Source organism: Perognathus longimembris, unplaced genomic scaffold (genome assembly GCF_023159225.1).
Source record: "Perognathus longimembris pacificus isolate PPM17 unplaced genomic scaffold, ASM2315922v1 HiC_scaffold_5665, whole genome shotgun sequence".
In the NCBI taxonomy this organism is placed as follows: domain Eukaryota; kingdom Metazoa; phylum Chordata; class Mammalia; order Rodentia; family Heteromyidae; genus Perognathus; species Perognathus longimembris.
In genome coordinates this window covers 158,184-182,104 of record NW_025961117.1, presented here as the reverse complement: position 1 = coordinate 182,104, position 23,921 = coordinate 158,184, and the positions used below count along the sequence as shown (strand labels likewise).

The window sequence follows — 23,921 nt, the reverse complement described above, 5'->3', positions numbered from 1 at the left end:
GGCATGAGTCCCAATACCCAGCCTCTGACAGTTTTAATAAGCATTGACCTTAAGTAACCTACTGTCCCTTGTTTTTCTTTGATTTCCTTATACTTCCTGTATAGAGTGTCTTCCAATCTTAACTCCAAATGTATTTGCATATAAAAATGTAAACTCTGTCCACTGAGCCAGTGTATTTCTATATTGAGATTGTCATTTTTAAGTCATAAATTACAGTCAGGACATACTGGTTTTTATGGTACAGGTATATCTGATCTATGGGTCTGATCTGAGGATAATATACAGGGATCATAAAACATTTGCTATTTCAAGCAAAGAATTGGGTCGAAAGGATTGAGAACCACTGTATTGAGCAGTAAAATCCCTATGTACCATAAAAATTTAAAAAATCAGTATTCAAGAAACTAAGTCACAAATAGACATATAAATGTTTGAGCATATCATCGTACTCACTGTTATTCACTAAGCTCGCAACTTTCTCCTACTGACGAAAAAGTACAATTTTCATCTGTTCTATATTGCAGAGACAGTTACCAAATGAAGAAATAATTCTTACTAGGATTGTCGATGTTTATTTGACTTCTCTCTCCTAAAAATAAAAAGAGAGTCTAAGTTAGCTGCATTATGCACCTATTTAGTTAGCCAGAAGATACAGAGCTGGTTACAGGGTCTGCGTGGGCTGAGGAGGCTCGTGGTGGGCTTGAAAGCCAAGCGCCAGTGCCAGGAGCCTGGGGTAGACATATATACATATATAGATATGTGTGTGTGTGTGTATATATGTGTGTGTGATAAAAATCTGGATGCAAGACAAGTGTGTAGCAGGAAATGGACAAGTCTTGGGAGTTTGCGTCCTGCTTGTCTCTCTGTAACCTTGCTGTGTTTTACATCTCATCTCTGAAGTGGCAAGAACAGGGATTCCTTGGGTAGAACGAGGTCTTGCACACTGCGCTGGCACTGCAGAGAGCCTTCTAGAAGAAGGCTACCCAGCTGTGTGCTGCTTGGGAGGCAGGGAACGAGCCTGGGCTCTCGATGGGGGCTCTGGTCTTCCTTTCTGCGGGTGGCAGTCCTGTGCACAGTCCGCCCCCCCAGCTCACCCGTAACAGTCCTGTGTCCTGTGCACTGCCCCCCCCCCCCGCGGCTCTGTGGTGACAGTCCTGTGCACAGTCCCCCCCCCCTGCAGCTCATGGGGCTCTGCGGTGACAGTCTTGTGTCCTGTGCACAGTCTCCCCCCCCCCCCCCGCGGTGACAGTCCTGTGCTCTGTCCCCCCCCCGCGGCTCTGTGGTGACAGTCCTGTGTCCTGTGCACAGACCCCCCCCCAGCGGCTCTGCGGTGACAGTCCTGTGCCCTGTGCACAGTTTCCCTCCCCCGCCCCCCCCCCCCGTGCTCCCGTAGCCCCCTCCTCGGTTCTACGCCGGGAAGCCTGGCGAGCAGTCCATGCGCTGGGCCTGGCGAGACCTCCTGGCTTCCCCGGGGTAGGGGGCGACCCGGCCGGACGCCCCCCGGCCCCTTAAACCTGCGCTGACACCAAGACCGCGGCCAGGGGCCTCCCCACGGAAGGGCGATTACCAGGCTTCCCGTCCGGCCGCACCTTCTTTCTTCCTGAATGGGAAGGAGGAGGGATTCCGTGAACGACGAGCGCTGCCGTTGCGAGGGCACCGCGGTCTCCTCCCGAAGGGGCCGCCCTGGACCCGGACGGTGGAGGCTCGCGGGACAGGGGGGAGGGGGAGCAAACGTCAATGCACGACGGTAACTTGAGGGTGGGGACGGGCGGAGGGGGAGATTGGGGGGGACAACAAAGGAAGCGCCGCCCCCCACGCCCCCGCCTCCCCGCCGCCCCCCCACGCCCCGGCTCCCAGGGCGGCGGCCGGGCTCCCCGCGCGCCCCCTGGGCCCCGCCCGGCGCGGCTTACCGGGCAGCGAGAAAGGCTCCGCAGCGCTCAGTCCTAGAACACGGATTTGCAGGCGCTCGAGTCCGCTCCGCTCCGGGGGCGCCCCGCGGCCCCCCAGCCGCCCCCAGGAGTGCGGGCGCGGAGGCCCCCCCCCACTCCCCCTGCAGGCCCGCCCGGCTCCGGACCCGGCTCCCCTCCCGGCTAGGCGCGCCGCCCACGCCTCCTTACCTGGGGCCTCGGTGGGGTCCCGGCAGGTCGCATCTAAGGGCGGGAAACGCACCGTGAGCGGCGCTGGCCGGGTATGCGCCCCACCGCGCCCCGAGACTCCCCGGCCCGACCCGGCCCCGCGGTCCGTCCCGCAGCCCTGCGGCCGCCCCGCCCAGCGTCTACTTTCCACTTCACTGTCTTTGCGCGGCTTTTGTCCCGGAGCCTTGGGGGCCGGGGCTGGGCCGGGGCGCCTGGGGGGCTCCGTGGGAACCCGGGCCGCCGGGCTAGCCTCTCCGCCCCCGCTGGGAAGGGGCCGGGCCTTACCCTCCTCCGCGAGCTTCTGACTCTCCTCACCTAGGCCAAAACAAACGCGCGTCAGTGGGGGCCTGGACGCGCGGGCAACCGCGGCAGAGCTGAGCCGGGGGAGGGCATGGGGGGAGGGCTTGGGGGGCGGCGGGCTACTGTGGCAGAGCTGAGCCGGGGGAGGGCTTGGGGGGAGGGCTTGGGGGGCGGCGGGCTACCGCGGCAGAGCTGAGCCCGGGGAGGGCATGGAGGGAGGGCTTGGGGGGCGGCGGGCTACCGTGGCAGAGCTGAGCGGGGTGGGGGGTGGGGGGAGGGCGGCCGGCCGCGGGCACCGCCCTGAGGGGCGCACGGCGAACGGGCTGGGCCCCCCCACCACGCACGGCGGGTCACTCCCTACACCGAGGGAAGCCGGAGGAACGGCGGCTACAGTGGGCCCGCAGGTTGGCGGGGCTCGGGCTGGAGGCCTGGCTTATGCACCGCCCCGACGGTGGAGGGAGAGCAAGAGGCCTCGAGCTCGAGCCCCGCGGAGGGGGGGGGGGCAGCCCGGCGGACGCACAGGTCCCGGGGACCCGCGGGGGTAGGGGGCAGCCCGCGGATCACAGGTCACGGGGCCCCGAGCTCGAGCCCCGCGAGGGAGCGGGGCAGCCCGCGGGCACACGTCCCGGGGCTCACGCCGAGGCTGAGCCGCCTCCTCCACGAGGCAAACCGCATGGCGGCCGCACGGGCCTAACACGGTGGCGAGGAGCTCGAGGCGAGGGAGGGGCTGGCGCGGCGTCCGTGGGTCCGCGCAGACCGGAGCGCATCGGGTCGCCCAGGCTGGGAGGGCCGGCTCGGGAAGGGGGGTGGGGGAGTGGGCAGCCGGCGCCTCTGACCTCCCAGGCCGCGGGGTCGGGCAAGGATGCCGCCTTCCGAGTTGTATCGTGTGTGGGCGTTTTCTGACTTGACGGGAGCGGGGCCTGCGCGGTGTGAGCCATGGCCAGCCTGGCGGGAGGCCGCGGGCACGGGCCCCGGGCGGGCTGCACACGCGCCCCGCACACGCGCCCCGGGCGGGCTGCACACGCGCCCCGCACACGCACCCCGGGCGGACTGCACACGCACCTCGCACACGCGCCCTGGGTGGGCTGCACACGCGCGCCCCGCACACGCGCCCCGGGCGGGCACCCTCCTGGAACCCTGTTCACCTCCCAGGCGGGGGGGGGGGGGGTGGGGGGGTGGGGGGGGCCTCCCGTCCCTTCCTCCCGCCGGCCCCCCCTCTGTCCTCTCGGGTCATCGCTGTCTAAGCACCGACCCATGCTCCCCTGTGAATGCGGCTGCGCTTCTGTGAAACCTCGCAGCACAGTTCCACAGTCACTTGCCTCTGTTTTCTTAGAAATCTTAATTAGCCCCAGACCAATCGTCTTCTTTGTTCTGAACCAGGTTGGCTGTAGGCCGGGTTTGAACGTGCCTGACACGGCTTCCACGTGCACACTGCTGTCTCTCTGGTGTCTCTGGGTCACCGCAGATAGAGCCCCCACCGTGCCTCCCGGCGTGGCTCCCCCCTCCACCCAGAGCTTGCACACTTCCCAGATGCCCACGGAGCTCAAGTTCCTTTAGCAGCGGCTGCTTCTCCACTTCCTATCTGCCACCATTGCTTTATCATCACTACTAAGAAATGGACGCGCTAAACAACCTAGAAAGGATTTGATTTTTTTTAAATTAACAGCGTACTCACCAGGGACGTAGAAATAGATGGGTTGGATATCATCTGAAATACAAATTTTTTTTTTTATACATGCTCCTATGTCACGGTCTGTGAGTGTGTGTGAGTGTGTGTGTGTTGTGTGCCTGTATGCTGGTCCTGGAGCTTGAACTTGGGGTCTGGGTGCTGTCCTGGAGCTTTGTACCACTTAAGCGGCAGCTGCGTGGACTTTTCGATGAGGGCTAGCTTTGAACCGTGATCCTGTCCCCTCATCCTCCTCAGCAGCCGGGACTACAGCAGGGCTGCCTTCCTCTAGTGCTGGCTGGGGTGACCCCGGGACTCTCCAGGGTTGAGTAACCGCAGGCGAGGGCTGGAGGCAGAACTCTCCACCAGAAAATAGTAACGGGCACGGGGCTGCCCTACTCCATCTCTACAAACTGACACTTACAGGGTTATCATTCCCTCACCAACATTGTAAATTCTTTTTTTTTTTTAGTTTATGCAGGAAATAAATGTTTATTTCCCAGACATTTTAACATATGAGGATGAGAATTTTTCATACACTTAGTTGACTCTAAATAGTCTCATATTTTCCATTAATACCTGTTTTTTTTTTTCTTTTTACCCAACCTGCCGGGCCAGCCGGCAGGGGAGCAGGAATCCTGACTGAGGGGCGGCGGGGATAAGGAAAAGGAAAAATAAGGCAAGAGAAAAAAGACAAGAGACAAAGATGGGGTACGGGAGGTCTGCAGCCGCAAGGTTGAACCTCAAGACTGCAGCAACAGTTTATTCTTAACTTCCAGCTTATATGCAGTTTTGGAACCAGAGAATAGCATAGGGTTGTTAAAATTTAAGAACACACAGGGGCTTTGAAGTTGGCAAACATTTGATTATGGTAAACACAGGAAAAGGTAGATTAACTTAGGAATCTACTCCGGCGGACATAGCAAGGTGCAGACAATGGCAAAGCAATTCCAGATAGTGCCAGTGAGCAAAGGTCCTTGCATCTGGTACATCCTAGCGATAACAGCACAGCCAGAAGTAAGAATGAATCTAGCTGCAAGTTTGGCTCCCGACATCAGTACGGCCAGAGGTCAGGATGAGCTTAGCTGCTAGACCAGCTCCCGACAATCCAATGTATTATTCTCCCTCCAGTCTTTACAAGATTCTGAAGGACATTTGGCCTTCAGGAGCTCAGGCCCCTTCCAGCCTTATTCTAGGCTGTGCTTCCCTTCCCATCATTCTGCTTCACTAATAACAGGAGGATCAAGCAAATAACTGTAAGCTTCCAGAGAGAGCGAACATATCACATAGAAAAGAACAGCAACTAAAATGATTTCAGTCTTACCAAAAGCAATAAATAGATATTAGAAGATAATAGGACAGTGTTTTCAAAATTCTGAAGGAAAATGATCTCAAACCCAGAATTCTGTTCTGAGACTATTTGTGAATTTTACTTGAAGGTAGAATATGTTTTAAAAATATCTAAAGTCTTGTGTAACTTTTGGTGAATCTCCATCAAAAAGACAAAGTAAGCCTGGCACTGGTGCTTATAATCCTAGCTTCTCAGGAGACTGAGATCTGAGGATTGCAGTTCGAAACCAGCCTGGGCAGGAAAGTCCATGAGACTCTTATCTCCAGTAAACTATTCAGAAAAAGCTGGAAGTGATGCTATGGCTCAATTGGTACATCACTAGCCTTGCTCACAAAGAGGCTCAGGGACAGCACCCAAGCCCTTGAGTTCAAGTCCCAGGACCATTAAAAAAAAAAAAAAAGACAAAGTAAACCAAAACCAAAGAAGGCAGGCAACATTGGAAACAGGAGATCCATTGTGAAAAAATGTTAAAAGGATTATTTAAGGAGAGAGCTATGTCAGGGTGAAAAGGGAGATAATCTAGAATGATGCAGGTCCAAGGGTGTAAGGAGTGACTTCTCAGTGTTTTATACCTGTCATCGTAGCTACTCATGAAGCTGAGATCTGAAGATTGCATTTTGAAGTCATACTGAGCAAAAAAGTCCTGAAGACTATTTCCACCCATGAGTAGAAAAAGCTGAGAAAAATACTGCTATGATGTGGATGTGGTAGTACTTGCCTATAATCCCAGCTACCTGGGAGATAGGGAGGACAGCAGGTTGGGGCCAGCCTGGGGAATACTAGTGAGATCTCATCTCAATCAGTAAACCCAGGGTGATGTGGGGTGTCTATCATCCCAGGGAAATGGAAAGCTGTAGGTATTAAGATTAAGGTCCAAGACTTGTGAAAGCAAAAGTAAGACCCTATCTGAAAATAATACTGTGCAAAAAGGGATAGGGGCATGGCTCAAGTGGTAGAATGTCTGTCTAGTAAATACAAGGCCCAATGATCAAACCCCAATAGTAGCAAGTAAAAAAGAAGAGGTGTGGTAGAGGAGCTTCTATGTGGACAGTTATATTATTGTCTGTGGTGACAGCAGATGTTCTATTATCCAGTAGAAATATATCAGCAATGTATGTGACTAAAATCTTTCTAGTGGACACACGAATAAAATGAAAATAAAACAGATGAAATTAATTTTAGTGGTATGTTTAACAACAAATATTAGTTTCAACATGGAAAATTATATTTTTGTAGTTTTCTAGCAATATTTGTATTCTTGAATATAGTATATATATATTTATATCCAACATTGTAAATTCTTAAGAAAAACCCAAACGCCTTGATTTGACTGAGGCACGGATGGAGTCAGATGAAGCAGAACGGGAAATTAGAGATACACAGCTCCCAGAAGCTGCTCACGGTCATCTTTAGTTTTTCAAACCCACGAAGTCTGGTGGTCTTGGGATAACACCACCCTGAGGGCCAGGGATTTCCTGATTCTGTCCTTTCACTGGAAGGAGATAATGTTGACTCTGCAGGAAGTAGAGTGCTTCTCTAGGGGATTGCAGGGCTGGCCTAGGAGGCCAAGCTGGGCCATCTCAAGGATGACCGTCAGGCAAGAATCCCCTGCCGCCCCCCCACGCCCCCCCCCCCCAGTGGTGGAGATGGTAACAAATGTGGATATGCAACAACATGCCTGACTTCCTCCCACTCCTCCCTCCTCCCTCTAAAGCCTCTGCACAGGGCCCCCCCCCCCAATACAGCGCTAATAGCTAGCGTGTGTAAAGGGGGGATGGTGGGGCCGCGACAGGCAGGGGAGGGGGATGGGAGGCATGATACTGATCAAGATGAATTAGAAACACCCATGTTGAATGGAAACCCTTTGAACAACTACTTAAAGATAATATAAAAATGACAACAAAAATTTAAAAAGGTAAAATAAGAAGCCCCTTCACAAACCTGAGTCGCTTGAGATGAGGCTCTCTGAGATAATAATCCCTCCCCCGCTTTTCTTTTCTGAGGGCCCTTGAGTAAGTCTCACTTCCTCTCCACTGACTCTCACCTCCTGAGGGTTAGCTTTCCAGAGGAAGGAGGATGACTTGTGTACAGGAGAAAAGCAAAATCGAGCCTTGAAACAATGGCGCTGACAGCACGGGGTACAGTGGTGGCCCGGCTCCAGTACACGACGGCACTGACAAGGTCCCCGCAGCCCTTCCAGACACAAGCACTTAGCGCACGCGTTACCTGGATTCGTGACGCACTCCTCGGTTTTCAGTCCTGAAACACAAAGATACACGTTTACATACAATACAGTCTGGTAAAACGTTCTACTTAATCTGTGACTATTGTGAATCTAAGCTGTCAACTTCCAGTCTGTTAGATTCATAATTTAGTGGAATACAAATTTCAGGGAAAAAAGGGTTTTTTAATTCAGCCACCAAATAGCTGCGCCTACCTTTTCTTTGTATCCACGGAAATTGGCTACAAGGCATACCTTTTCCAACTAAGTTGTGAGGTGACTGCAGAGTCATGAGGGGGACTTAGTCAAAGGACCCATCTAAGCTGGCTTTATTTCTGACCCACAGCTTAAGTTGCTAAATTTCTAAGTAGTGTGTTATGTGCTAAAGCATGACTAATACAGTTTAAAGGCTATTTGTCTACGATACAACCAGTTCTCACCAAACACTCACCTAGGTGTTGCTAAGGACATAGTTTATAGACATGCTTGAAATCTAAAGTCAATTACCTTTAAGTAATGGAGATCATCAAAGATAACAAGAGCTGCTGCTTCTCACAAGAAGAGATGGAGGATAGATAAATTTGAAATAGATCACAAGCCCCCTCACGACTGTCATCCTAGCTGCTCAGGAGGCTGAGATCAGAGGATCACGGTTCAAAGCCAGCCCACAGCCAGCCTGAGTAGGAAAGTCTGTGAGAATCTTATCTCCAGTGAATCACCCCCCAAAAACCCACAAGTGAAGCTGCAGCTCCATTCATGGAGCACGAGAGCCTTGAGCAAAGAAGCTCAGGGAGAGCGTCCCGGCCCTGAGCTTAAGCCTGAGGCCTGGCACGCACTTGTGCACTTGCACGCTCACAGATGCACATTCACACCCCACACACAATGACACCTTTGAGAAACTCTTTTCGCAGACAGACGCGTAGTTACATCTTACTCTGGGGAACGAGATTCTGACTGAACCCAGGATTTTTGTCACCTTTAATAGCTTTGTTGTTGTGCTAGACACCGGACACACAGCCTCTGCAAGGCTTGCTTCGTTCCCAGGCCTCAGAAGCCGGGCAGTGTGGGACCCGCGTTCCCCCCAGTGACCTGTAGGTGTCAGCAGAGGACTCCATAGAAATCAATCCCAGTTCCTCAGCTTCAACCACCACCCCGCAGGGCCGAGGCTGAGTCCTCAGTGCTCTTCAACAGGGTACATGTGAGCCTTCACAAAGCCTCCCTTGTGGTTATTCTGAACTTTTAGCTTCCGTGTAGCCTCGGGCCACTTCCTTTCCCCATGTACACACACACACACACACACACACACACACACACACTCTACATGGGTCTGAGCCCTGGCTGCATCTCTTTTGTTCTACTCACAGCTAGAGTCTGTGGGTTTCTCTGCCCACTCCAGCCCACCGACTAGGCACCAGTGCTGTCCTTGGTGGCCAGGGCTTTTCTCTAACCAGCTCTCCGTGGAGCATCCAAGGAGATACCATTTCTGACATCTCTGCAAGTTGGTCTCTACGTAGGATCGATTAGGAAAATTTAACATTGGGGTGGAGGAGGGAAATCCGAGTTTGTGGTTTTGCCAATTTCCACCACACAGCAGTGCCTTTGAGGCAGGCACAACGCACAGGGACCCTAAGCAAAGGGGCCATAAGCAAAACGCACTCTCCACATTACCAGGAAAGCTGACAAAACTGGGCATGTGCAGATGCCTGTTTGTTATATCAACTGCACTTGTCAACTGACCTGTTCATTAGAGAAATCACCACCCAAACTCCATCCAATGACCTACCCTCCTGGTTTTTGTTTCTTATTTTGGTGTCAGTCCTGGGTCTTGGACTCAGGGCCTGAGCACTGTCCCTGTCAAGGCTAGCACTCTACCACTTGAGCCACAGCACCAATTCCAGCTTTCTCTGTGTATGTGGTGCTGAGGAATCGAACCCAGGGCTTCATGCCTGCTAGGCAAGCACATTCCCAGCCGCTTGGCAACCTTTTTCTCTCTCTCTCACTACATTTCACATCTTGCCTGAATTCTTCTCTTGGCAATGTTAATGGCTGCCCTGACTTCCCGTGATGCCTTCTCCACTTCCTGTGGTGTCAAGTTACCCGCGAACAACCCATCTACAATATTCTTCAGAGAGAGAGAGAGAAAGAGAGAGAGGTCTCACAAAACTAATAGAGCTTGTTGTAATAATGATCAGTTATCGTTACTATCTTAATTATCTAACTTAGAAGTGAAACTTTGGGATCACAAGTATGTATGTACAGGAAACTGTATAGTGCGTATGGGATTTGGCCTCCAGCATCCCGTGGGGGTCTTGCAACATAGCCCTTCGATAAGAAGATAGGGAACTATGTAACTGGGCTTTGGCCAGATTTGAGCTACTCCTATTGAAGAGAAGCCTGAAAGAAAACAGGTGCCTACAATTAGTTCCCATGAGCTAACTGGCTGGCTCTAGGTGGCTTGGCTGGATCAAGTCCCCTATGTGGTTGCACTTTTCCTTTCAACATTCATTCACGCATTCCAGCCAGTCATGACGGCACACGCTATCATCTCAATACGCTGGAGGCAGAGGCAAGAGAATCACACACTTAAGGTCAGCCTGGGCTACAGAGCAAGTTCCTGGCCAGCCTAAGTGCCTCTGAGGCCTGCTACACGAGATCACGGCCCTCCTGCCCTGAGGTCTACTACAGGTCTACTGCTCGACCCTGCAACAGTGGGCTCGACTCAGCTCTGCAACCACACTCCAAAGGCCAACTGCTCACCAGTCTGTGGAGTGTTGGAGAAGAAGGCAGGCAGTGGACGCAGCCTAGTGTGTTGCAGCAGGACAACACCAGACACAGGTCAACACAAGCCCTCCCAGTAGTCCCTGAAGATTCAAATATTCTTCCTACAGCCCCTACCATCTCCGTGACAAGGAAACGAGACTATTCGAGGGTGCAGGTGCCACCCTAGCTTAACAGTCCAGACACTGCAGAACTGGCCCAGGAGTGCGGCTTCTCTCCCTTCGGTGGCCTGGGCCTGCGTCCCACTCAGGAAAGCCGAAAGCCCTGAGTATTTATAGTTCATTCATAATCCGCCCAGCCCCGATACACTTTACCAACCCAGCATTTTGTTTGCTCTCAACGCTCAACGGGGGCTGGTGGTTACACAGCTGCAAATTATAGAGGAAAGAGCGTCGGATCCACAGGAGGCCACTTCCATAAGAGAAAGAGATTTCATGAACCCTTTACTCACATATATCAAGGATAAAACCTTTGTGTTGAACTAGGGAAGGTGGGGGGACACCAGCACGGAAAGACACAGGGTCAAGGGTGAACCAATGCAACAGCAGTACTTACAAGACAGTGTGCTCTAAACCAACTGCCCAACTGGGGGGAGGAAGTGGGGGAGAGAGGAGGGGGAGAACAGTGAGGGAGGAGGGAACAAGTTGGATGAGAAATGTACTCACTGTCTTACGTATGAAACTGTAACCCCTCTGTACATCACCTTGACAATAAACAAATTAATTTAAAAAGCCTTTGCATTTTCATAACTTTGGAAAGAAACAAAATATTCCAAACCTTCCAGGAAAAAACCAAGTCTTGGGCTGGGGGATGTAGCTCAGTCGGGGGTTGCTTTTCTAGAATGCGCAAGGCCCTAAGTCTGATCCCTAGAACCATAAAATGAAACAACAAAAACTCCCACAACAGGTGTCACTGAAAAGTTGAGTGACTAGAGTAGTGTTGTACTTTTTAATAACAGCTCCAGAATCTAGAAATCACTCAAGGACCTCTTTAAAGTTACAAAGAAAAAGAATCTCTAAAACCGGGGCTGGGGATATAGCCTAGTGGCAAAGAGTGCGTGCCTCGGATACACGAGGCCCTAGGTTCGATTCCCTAGCACCACATATACAGAAAACGGCCAGAAGCGGCGCTGTGGCTCAAGTGGCCGAGTGCTAGCCTTGAGCAGGAAGAAGCCAGGGATAGTGCTCAGGCCCTGAGTCCAAGGCCCAGGACTGGCCAAAAAAAAAAAAGAATCTCTAAAACCGAAACGCAAATCTACAAAAACTATCATTCAAGCTTAAAAGTAGGTTTTCGGTGTTGGACAAGGCCCCATTTCTCAGAGCCCTTCTGCAGAGCCCCACAGCCCGTCCCACCACGCAAAGCAGGAATGGTAAGGAAGAGGTGCAAACCCAAGAAGCAGGGCGAAGCCCGGCCCGGAGGGCAGTGGGGAGAGACCCCAGGATGCGCTGCAGGCCCGCAGAGCTGGATGACAGGGCCAGCCACAAGGGGACAGGGGGCGGGGGAAGATTCAGTAGAGAAGGGGAGGAGGAGAAGAGGGGGAGGAGGAAAGCCAGGAACAAAAAACTATCTGATTTACTTAAATGTATTATGAGATTTCTGTCAAAGGATTTCCGAGGTAAATTAGCTACAGGATATAAAAAGGCAAAGAAAGAAAGAACTGGTAACTGACCCGGGGAAGAGAGGCACTTCGCATAGCAAACAGCTCTCTTGGGTTTAGCTGACTGGTCTTGGCTCTACTTGGAGAAGTGGAGTGGGGGAATGGTGGTTGTCAAATACATGGTGCAAACTGACCTAACAACCATCTCTTCCCCTCCTCCTCCTCCCTTCCTCCTCCTCCTCTTCCTCCTCCCTTCCCCTTTCTCCTTCCTTCCTCCTCCTCCTCCCTTCCTCCTCCTCTTCCTTCCTTGCTCCTCTCCCCCACCCCCGCATCTCCTTCTTTTGAGGCAGGTTCTCTACGCATCTCAGGCTGGCCTTGTTGCTTCTGCTGAGTTCTGGGATGATAGGCATGTCCCACCACACCTGGTCCCTGCGATAGCCATTTCTAATTCTTGTCTGCTTCCTGTACACATGAAGGCTAACAAGCTAATTGTGCCTCTCCTTTCTAAAACTTTCTTGTGGCTACGGGTGACCAAGAAACTTTAGTCTTAAAGCTTTTTCCCCAAAGCCTTTAGTAGACTTTACTTTGGACTGAATAGGTAGCTCTGTCTATCACCTGCTTGTTCGCTCTTGGACGTGGATTGATCCTAGACAGGCAGCAGCTCACACTAAAAGCGTGCACACACAATCCAACACTGGAGGATCACAAGGACAGAAGAGCCCGAGTTACTGATGACGGAGAGGGCCACTGTGTCAGATAGTCTAGCTCTACACTGAGGAAAACTGTCAGCGGGGTTTGCTGTCGAGGAGGAACGCGGTAACGACTTCTTCACAGATACAGAGAACATAAGACATCTTCTTTAGTGGGAATTCAATGGAAAATATCTAATTTTTTTTTGTCAGTTGTGGGGCTAGAACTCTGGGCCTGGGCGCTGTCCCTGAGCTTTTCAGCTCAAAGCTGGTGTTCTACCACTTGAGCCACAGCGCCACTTCCCTAAATGTTTTTAAATACACAAATAACATGCTAGTTACTAAGATATACAGTAGTTAATACTTGAAAAAAATGAAATAAGTAAACACGGACACCATGGAGGAGACAAATCCAGCGCTAGACGGGGCAGGGCCTGTCGCTTTCCATCATAAACCTTAGAGTAACCTTGCATCGTAACCTTTCCATCATCAACCTACCGGTTGCCGACACCAGCCCTATGGACATTTGGGCCAGATGATTATTCACTCTCCTTGTGGGTGGGGCTTTGCTGACCCCACCCACTATTTGCCAACAGCAATCCCATTTGCCCCCGTTGTAACTATGTTCTTTCTTTCTTCCAGACCATGCCAAAAGAGCCTGCAGGAGAAACTTGCCTGTTTGAAAGCTACTGCCTTGTAACAGTACCTCTCGTTCTTTTAAACTTTCATTCATCCTTTTTCTCTGATGTGATGGCTAAGCAGCCGCAGGAAAGGGGCTAGGCATGGGAGCTGCCTGCCTTGGTTCTCCTTTCAAACACCTCTGTCTTGGACCTGACCCCTCTCCCTTCCCCGAGGAGCAAGCCACCGAGACGCTTACCACCTAGAAACGAGCACTCGTAATGGCTGCAGGTCTTGTTTGTGCTCTGAAGGAGAAGGTTCTTCCCGTTCCCTTCTTGTGACACTTGAAACACCTCGTTCAGCAGCACTAACACTGCTTTGGTCAAGGAACGTCTCCACCGCCACGCCGAAGCACGTGTGGATGGTGAGCCCGACGCGCCCGTCGCCGGCGGCCTGGGAGTCCGGCCGCCCATGCCAGGGGGAAGCTGCCCAGCCTGGCGTGGCCCTGCCTGGGCTCGGCCGGGGCGGCGGGCCTCGAGGCGTACACCGCGGGCGCGTAGCTCTCTGCACAGTGTCCTCGCAGCAGCTGCAGGGCTCTGGTCAGGTAAAAGTGGAAGGCCTTGAGCTGGAAGTCATAGATGTAATCTTTCCGGGATTTCCCGGCCACCTCCATGGCTTTGTTGAACAGATGAGAGAAGGGAGTTTGTTCTTGAGCTTCGGAAATGTACAGCAGCAAGGCTATCCCGTGGTTGTCCTTAAAACTCCTAGGGACAGAGACCCGAGGCTTCCGGGCTTCTGGCATTTTCCCACGCAGCTCGGAAGAGCTGATGGCTTGCTTTCTCCTCCTCGAGCAGCTGGGGAACATATTTCATCTCCATCCTGTTAGAACATTTCAGGTATTCATCGTCAAATGCATCACCAGCCATGTCTAACATCTCAACCTTCACCTTCAAGGGAAAAGGAAAGTGATACTCTTGAAATAAGGGATTTAGTGAATATGATTTTCTTTCCTGCCATTATCCCCAGAGAATCTCTCCTTACGTGTAACCAGCTTTGGATATAACTTTGATGAAGTGTACTCCATTGCTATTGATAACCCTTCTCAGCTGTGACGTATTTATAAAGAATAGTAAAGGCCAGAAGATGAGAGGTGTGGGAGGAGTGTGCCTATAACTCCTTTGTCTGAGCTCTGTGGTGCAGAGGAAATGGAAGCACTTCGTGGCACTCCTAGCTCACGCCCTCGAGACTGAGACTAAGGTGAAATACTGTATGTAAATACCGTACATAACAAATAAGCACATGGTCACTAACGTATCTTTTTTTTTCTCTGAGAATGCTCTCTCCTTTGTCCATACAGCAGGGGTGGGGTTTACTCTTGGTATTTCCAAACATTCTGAAACAAGGAAAAGGAACTTTTTCATCCTGCAAAATGACAAGCTCTGGGCTGGGGATATAGCCTAGTGGCAAAAGTGCCTGCCTCGGATACACGAGGCCCTAGGTTCGATTCCCCAGCACCACATATACAGAAAACGGCCAGAAGCGGCGCTGTGGCTCAAGTAGCAGAGTGCTAGCCTTGAGCGGGAAGAAGCTAGGGACAGTGCTCAGGCCCTGAGTCCAAGGCCCAGGACTGGCCAAAAAAAAAAAAAAAAAAAAAATGACAAGCTCTGCAGGCAACACCGGCTTGGAGCTTTCAGTAATTATCCTTCTCGTCCCATAGGGGAGACAGAGTAAAGAAAGGCAACAAAGAAGGACTTGCAAAACAGAGAGAGGCAGGAAAGAAAGATGAGGCCTGAAAAACACAAGGCCCTTATGCCAGTCCTAAGAACCAATAAATCCCCTTCTTTCTTGAGCAAGTTTGAACTGTGTTTCTGTTACATGCAACAGAAATGCCTCATGCATCCTCTGAATGATGCGCATGCTCCTAGGCCACAAGAAGCAGAGTAGTGTCACATTAATTTGAAGCCAGATATAGGTGGGTTCAATTCTATTTCTATTACTAACCACATGCTAACAACATCTGGAAAAGTTACTCGTCTCTCTGAGTTTAAAATTTTCATTTGTGAATTCGGGTAAGAGTATACATTTTTTTTGAGATAGTAGGATTTTAATCTAGAGCCTTACACTTGTTTGGAAAGTGCTCTGCCACTTGAGCCCTGCCCTAGCCCCCTTCACACTAGCTTCACCAGGGTCAGCCTCTGACTATGGCTCTCTTATCTATGACCTATGTGTCTTGCAGACATATGCCCACCGTGTCTTCCTTATTGATTGAGATGGGGTTTTATTAACTTTTTGGCCAGGTTGGCCTCAAATTGTGCTCCTCTCCATCTCTGCCTCCCGAGTAGCTAGTATTACAGGCAAGAGTCACTACATCCAGCTGAGTAAGTAATTTTAATTGTCAATTGTTGTGAGGATTATATTACGTACTGAAGGGGCTGGGAATGTGGCCTAGTGGTGGAGCGCTTGCCTAGCCTGCATGAAGCCCTGCATTGGATTCTTCAGCACCACATAAACATAAAAAGCCGGAAGTGGCGCTTGTGGCTCAGGTGGCAGAGTGCTAGCCTTGAGCAAAAAGAAGCCAGGGACAGTGCTCAGGCCCTGAGTTCAAGCCCCAAGACTGGCAACAAATAAACAAACAAACAAACAAACAAACAAAAAACACCCCATACTGAATATATTCAAAGTAGTTAGCTCAAATTTGAACTACATCAATCAGTCAACAAACTCATGTGGTTACTGATTATTATTTTATGACAGGGATTATATGTTATCTGTTTTTCTGAATAAAACTCCTAACTTATGTTGAATGCTTGAAATCCAAGAACCTAGCAAAGAACCTGGAAAATATCAGCATAAACTAAGTAAGAGCCCTATAATCTGACTTGATAGATCAAAAACTATGATGAGCGAATCTGCCCAAGAACACTACCTATGTATGGGTTTCTACAAAGAAAAATGCTTGTTTTCTACTCTCCCATACCTGTATGGGCAGGTATGTGAGCATAGGAGACTCAACTGGAGACTTCATGGAGGAATCTAGTGAGGCGCTGAAAAGGCTACAAGTTCCATATAAATGAGTTACTGGGGGAGGTGCATGCAAGGGGGAGGGGAAAAAATTCTTTTGAAGTAAACCAAAAACGGTATCATTTCCCTACTATTCCTTCTCTCCCTAAAAATCAAACTTCTTGAGGGAAGTACCTAGCCCAGCCGTCTCCCCATCGCTTCCCATTTTCATCTCAACCTTCCCCTTACTTCCCCCGCCCCTGCCCCCATTCCTCTTCCCAGGGAGCTCTCACTCTGGCTCTTGGGAAAAGGCTTTTCTTCTTAGACTCCTCTGCAAGGCCCATGCATTACAGCTGCCCACTACGCTGGCATGTCTCAAGGCTACTTGTTTTTCTAACCTTCAACTCTATCCCAGGGCAATTATGCGTATGTTTTCCTATCACCTAAGTACTCTGACTTGTCCTGTAATTGCCAGGTCTATGTACTAACTGCCTACTTAATGCCTCCATGTGAATGCCCAACAAAAGATGCTGCTAACCTAGCTAACTGGAAGTAAGAGTCTCACAGACTTTCCTGCCCGGTCTGGCTCTGAACTGTGATCCTCAGATCTCAACTTCCTTGCGACTTAGGCGAGGATCACAGGCGTGAGCCACCAGTGCTTGGCAGCCACTGCCATTTTTAAAAGATGAGGAAACTAGAGAATGGTGGAAGAAGTGACTTTGATCAAGACGCACTGTACACATAAATGGGCATTTTAAACTGAAACTCCTTCATACAACCATTTGGAATAATAAATATGAAGAAACTAGGACACAGAGAGATTGAGTCTCGTATGGAGTTGGGACTTGGCTCTGGCAGTCTTGGTGCCAAACTCTTGTCCTCTGAACTGAAAGGCTCTGTTGCTTTTAGGACATCTTCACCTTTCTAATGATTTAGACCACTGCCATTTATATGGCACTTTTAACAGAGTGTAATTTTTTTTTCAGGAGAATACTTTATATGCATATATAAAAATAATGAAACCCATTAAAAATGTTAAAAAAAAATAGAGGAGATGAATTTGGTTAAAACAAGTGTACAAATATCACAATGAAACCCCTTATACAAGCAATATATGCTCATATACATTAATAAATCCTTATGGAAAGTTAGACAGTTATAAACTCCACTTTATAGATTAGAAAACTGGGACAGAATTAGAAGTTGCTTTGATAAATAGCCACAGAACATTCTGCTAGGGAAGTCGCTAAGACCCCTGTTATTCCTGGGTTTGTAGGTCAAATTCTCCTCATGGGAATTTGAGCTTCAGGAGATCAAATCACTGCTGTCTCAGAGTCAAGAAATTCACCTTCCGCTGCAGCACAGAATGTACCAGATTCAGCCTGGCACCGAGGCCTGGTTTATCTTTAAGACTTGAACCTAAGACATCAGGCCCTGAAACCCCTTCCCATATTACTCACGTCATATTAAGAGCTAATCTGGTATGTTCCTATCTTCCTTCTGCATTAAGCTAGTATCCACATGTTTAATTTTAGACATAAAACTTTTCTGGCCAGATACCACTGCTGGTTGTGTTCTGAACAGTGTGTTCTTTGAGCAGTGATAAAACTCACAAATGCTACCACTATTCAGAAACAATTGAATGGATGCTAAAAAGCAGGTACAAAAGTTTAGCAGAACAAGCTGATTATTACTTTCTTCCTTTGATTTATTCAATGAGAACTGATGACATCCAACTGCCAAAAATTTATTATAAACATGTGGAAATTACTTAAGTATTTCAAAACAGTAATAAAACACATGCATTAAAATTGTTTTGCAAAAAGCATACTGCAAATGCACATTAGAGCCATAAGGAACCACTTCGTGACCACTTAGATGCTGAACAGAAGCCAGGCCTAAGCCACAGGGCGGCATGTGCCTGTGTTCTGTTACTTGGAAGGTGAGAGACAGGAGGAATGTGGTTTGAGGCCAGCCCAGGGAAAAAGGTCAGGAAGATCCCTTCTCACTAACAGTCCAGACGCAGAATCCCAGCTAACTGGGAGACAAAGGTAAGGAGGAGAATCATGGTCTGAGACTAGCCTGTGCAAAGCATAAAAACAACAACAAAAAAACCCACAGGACTTGATCTAAAAAATACTGAAAATCAAAACTTCTAGGGTATGGCTCAAGTGGTAGAGCACTTGCCTAACAAGCATGAGGTTCTGAGTTCAAGTACCAGTACTGCAAAAGAACACACAACCAAAACCCAGGAAAACAATGCATAACACAGGCTACAGAAAAACCCTAATACACTGCTTGTGCAGCACCACAGCAAACACTTTGGCAGTAGCTCAAAAAAGTTAATCATAAAGCTACCAGCTTACCTAGCAATTTCACCTTAGGTATATAACAAAGAGAATTGAAACTTACACTCACAATAATGAGTGATTCTGTTATCATGGCATGGAAAACATGACCTCAGCTAATCTATTTTCACTTAAACATATATTTTCTACATAAGTAAATTACTGTATAATACTACCAAATAGTGCTTACATTCCTCCCCCATAAGTCTGTAATTCTAAAAAACCTAAATAATAAGAGAAAATTTACACTTGAAGGAGAAAGGGAAAAAGACAGAGGATAAATAATTTTGAGATCTGGTGCAACTATTAATGAAACCAGCATAAAGAACCTGAAAGCAGGGGCTGGGGAGTGCCTGCCTCATATACATGAGGCCCTGGGTTCGATTCCCCAGCACCACATATACAGAAAAGGGCCAGAAGTGGCGCTGTGGCTCAAGTGGCAGAGTGCTAGCCTTGAGCAAGAAGAAGCCAGGGACAGTGCTCGGTCCCAGAGTCCAAGCCCCAGGACTGGCCAAAAAAAAAAAAAAAAAAAAAAAAGAACCTGAAAGCAACGGGGCACTGAGGTAGGGGAAAGAAACAAGCTCCGCAGGGGGAGGTGGAATACTAGCTAACAAGAGGGAGCTGACCAATGAGGGTGAAAGGATGGATACTGAACAAGTAGATTGACCAATAAAACGTCCTGAAACGGTATTAGAAAGCCTGGTGGAAGGGAGTGTGATAGCGGTAGGATTGATTGGAATACATTGTATATGTGTATGGAAATGTCACAATGAAATCTTCTCTTGTACAGCTAATGTATGCTAGTAAATAATAAGCTATGAAAAAATAAAACCTATGCTCACCACAAAACCTGTACACAAATGTCATAGCAACACTTTTTCCAACAGCTACAAAGTGGAAACAACCCAATGTCCCCCAATTGATGAACGGATAAACAAAATGTGGTACAATCAGACATTGCCATTATTGTGCAGCAGTAAAAAGAACGAGATATTAGTATGTGCTATAACACAGCCCTTGAAACATAATGCTAAGTTAAGAAACTAGATATACAAGACAATCCATTGCAAGAGTCCATTCAAATGAAATGCTCAGAGTGGGTAAATCCATGAGACACCAAGTAGCTTGCTGGTTGCTGGAGTGTGAAGGAGAAAGAAACGGGAGCAGACCACCAACAGGTGAAGGGATTCTCTGAAGGATGATGAAGGTGTTATGCAAACAGATAGTAGTGATGCTTTCACAACAAAGTGAATGCTTAAAAAGAATAGAATCTAAGTTTAAAATGATGAAATGTATGGCATGTGAATTACAGTGCAACTTAAATGAAATAGAATGTGCAAGCAACAGAATACACCATGAGTCTCTAGACAAAGGATCAAAATGTCAAGTTCAAAAATGGGTAAAATGTGAAGAATTTAAAGTATTTTAAGGAAGGCTCTTGATCAGAGCAAAAAAATCAAATAAGATACCTGTTTCATATTATATGTAAAAATACATTACAAAATATTAAACATTTAAAAAGAAAATCATAGTTCCTTTTCCCCTCCCCCCCTTTTTTAATGCAGTACAGGGTTTGAGTTCAGGAACTTGTGCTTGCTAGACAAATGGGTATTCTATCACTTGGATCATGCATCTAGCTCCCAAAATAATAAAGTGTGTACCAGGAAAAAAAAACAACAAAACTATGAGGAGCTGGAGCTGGGTATGGTGGCACAGCCCTGTGATCCCAGCTACTCAAGAGGTGGAGATTGGGAGGACTGGGGTTCAAAGTCACCCTGGAGCAAAATCAAAGGGTGGAGGGAGAGCCTATCTCCCAGTTCAATGAACAAGCAGGCATTGTGGTGTTCTACCTAGGGTCTGAGCTTTCAGGGAGGAAGAGGTAGGAAGACTTGACTTGAAAAGTAACCAAAGCCCCCAAAAAAGCTGGGGACATAGTTCAAGTGTCTATCAAACACAAGGCCTTGAATTCAAACACCAGTATTGACTGAGAAAGAGGAAAAAAAAAACTATACACACATTCTATGGCGAAAGAGTCATCAGCTTAACCAAAAAAATGTAAATAAGTAATGCAATATTACCTTATTTGTAAAAGACATATATATATATATATATATATATATAGGCATGTAGAGACATGTAACACAGTAGAGACATGTAACACAGTAATAACTTTAAAAGCAATGTAAGGGGCTGGGAATATGGTCTAATGGCAAGAGTATTTGCCTCGTATACATGAAGCCCTGGGTTTGATTCCTCAGCACCACATATATAGAAAATGGCCAGAATGGCGCTGTGGCTCAAGTGGCTGAGTGCTAGCCTTGAGCAAAAAGAAGCCAGGGACAGTGCTCAGGCCCTGAGTCCAAGGCCCAGGACTGGCAAAAAACAAAGAAAAATAAATAAATAAATAAAAGCAACATAAGAAATATACTGTGTATGGTACAAACCTTTTTTTGGTGTCAATTATATACACACAGAGAGAAAAGTTAAAAAGGCAATATATCACAACATCTCAAAGTCTTTCAGAGATATTGTGAATGACTTTTGTTGTCTTCTTTGCTTAATTGTAATTTTTTATCTTTTTAGAGCATACACAGGAGCATGCATACACACACACACACACACACACACACACACACACACACGTAAAATGGGGAGGGGGGAAGCAACTTGCAACACTTCCATTTACCTATCCATCCAACTTTCTCTTATCTCCATACAGATGCCCCAGCGATGTTATATCAAGTGTTCATTCCAGAGGCCATGCTTCCCATTCTCAACATTACCTGGAAGATGTCTATTAGAATCAAGGCTGCCAGCAGCTTAGTGACCATTTCAAAACGGCACATCTTCATTTTTCTCTTCTAAATGAAGAAGGAACAAAACTCCACTTCAGTAGACTTACTAACGAGGTTTAGTGGAACAAGGACACTGTAGATATTTTAATTATAGGCAGACATTTTGAGGGTCAGGAAATGACCCACTGTAAGCACCTAATGACCACAAATGCCAGTAAACCATTAGGTCTGTCTAGCACCTTCACCCAGGGATAAGGAAATAAAAATCCAGACAACTTCAGTGATCTGCTCAGAATGAAATGTGTCTAGTTCTGTACTCCTCCAGACATGTTTCTTCTACTAGAGTTTCTAGGAGATATACTGTTTTCCTAGCTATGAATGTCCCATTAATCCACACAGTCGAACTGTAACCACAGTCTCAACTTGGACCTGCGCTCCCAGTTTCTAAGGGTTCTCTAAGTGTTCTACACACTACCTTCCATTCTTCTACCTTCTTTGTAAGCTCTATCATGCCCATTTGACTGGGAGGCAGGAGATGAAAAGGCAGGTTATACAAGGTGACTGACTCCCTTCCTCAAACATTCACAATCCACTTCTGAAGGCAGCAAATGAGAATACGAAGAAAATGAGTAGGCAGCAATTCTAACAAAATTATATAACTCTACTGGCACAATGCCCAGTATTCAGCCAGTGTTTATGATACTGTAAGGAGTAAACAGAAGGGTAAGAGGAGCTCAAAGGCTAACACTTTCCCAGTCATTAACCAATTCAATTAAAGGACACAACAGGCTGGTTCATATCTCCAATCAAGTTAACATTATCCTAATTAAATAGGAATGAATAGCATAGGAGAAATTGGGAAGTCTTTTTATTTAGCTCTTTAGTCCCAGGTTCTCATCTTTCTTTAGAAGCAGTTTTTTTTTTAAACTAAAGATTAAAATATAGTACCAAAATGTCACTTTTGCATTAAAACTTCCGTTTCTAAACAATACTTGGAATATAGTATTTGGTAGCTAACTATCACCAGGCAGTATGCATCAAGCAGGCCGTGAATCAGGGTTTTCTCAATAATGCTTCATTCTGTATTGAGTGCAAAAAAGTTAAAATGTTTTACCTGGCTTTTATGCCTTTGAAGGAAGTTCAAATGACGCCAGGTCTCACACGGATCCCATCTTAGCTGCAGTGAGTGTCTTTGGGATGGGATGTTGTTGACGTGAGTGCTGAGAAGTGAATGCTTGTCTTTTTATAAACACCCCAGCAGCAGCTTGGCAGAGGCACATTACCCCATTTGTGTTCTGCTATTTATATCTGGCCCCCACACTATGCTTTGGAATGACTGCTGTTAATACTTTAAATCTCTAAGAGGCTGGTAAAGCCACCAGCAAGTCCTTGTAGATACGCAGCAAGTCCAGCCACAGTGCTGAGCTTCCTCGGAAAAAAATCATTTCCCACTGTCGGCCCTTGACATGGGATGTCAGAGTGAAGCACAGCTGCACATTGGCTCCAGGGCTCGGGGGACTTACAGGGCTTCCTCCCTCCTGTGACGGCCATGGCTGCTGCCATTCATTCATTCAACCAGCTTACAGCATTTCAGGTAATGGGCCAGGCATACAGGCAAGTAAAACAAAGTGCAGAGAAGACTCACAGTCGAACACACAAGCGTGCATACTTAATCCGGATGCCATGCAGATCTTAGGCGTAGGCCGTGTCCTGTGAGAACCCCAGGAGAGAAGGGGCCGGTGACGCCCACAGCTGTAGCAGTCCTCACCAAGTGAGGTTCATGCAACACGCAAGGGCACCCGCAGTAATGCTAAGCAACACGTAGGGGTTCATCGGCTACAGATTAAAAAAAGAATCTCAGGAGGTCCTAGGAAATGTATGCATGTTTTCATCAAAATATATTAACAGATGTTGGTAGCAGTATTATCCACAATAGTCCAAAGTGAAGACCATCCCAATTCCTACCAGGAGAATGGACAAACTGAAATAGTTTATACAACAGGATTTTATGTTGTATTAAGATGAACAAACTCTAATGATGTATAACAATTTGAATAAATCTTACGAGCAAAATTTTGCACAAGGTATATGCTACATAGTTTATATAGAGTACAAAAATCAAGCAAAACCCATTTATGTTACTAAAAGTGGTAATTCTGGGTGGTAGGCAGGAACTAGATGCAGAACAAGGGAAGCATCTAGAATGTTAAACTCCACTCAGTGTCCAGTATAAGGCAAAGCTGTAGCATATGTAATGGCATAGTTTTGTGCACTAATTCACACCCTCACTTGGTAAAAAAAAAATTGAGGCAAGATTTCCCCAAATCAGATAAACTTATATACAAGATGAAGAAAAAGGGAAGCACAGAAATGGTGGGACAAAGGGTGAACCAACGCAACGGTGATACTCACTAGACACTATG

The 23,921-nt window shown here is 47.9% G+C and overlaps 1 long non-coding RNA gene and 1 pseudogene across 1 annotated transcript; both read right to left on the bottom strand.

Annotated features, from left to right (window-relative positions):
* Window positions 1–469: 469 nt before the first annotated feature.
* Window positions 470–2,160, bottom strand: LOC125345471. The gene is made up of 4 exons (XR_007209737.1): window positions 2,118–2,160; window positions 1,911–1,943; window positions 1,568–1,600; window positions 470–589 (listed from the first exon to the last, which is right to left on the bottom strand). It is a non-coding gene; the product is annotated as an uncharacterized LOC125345471 (long non-coding RNA).
* Window positions 2,161–3,125: 965 nt separating this feature from the next.
* LOC125345463 lies at window positions 3,126–22,662 on the bottom strand (annotated as a pseudogene).
* Window positions 22,663–23,921: the final 1,259 nt, after the last annotated feature.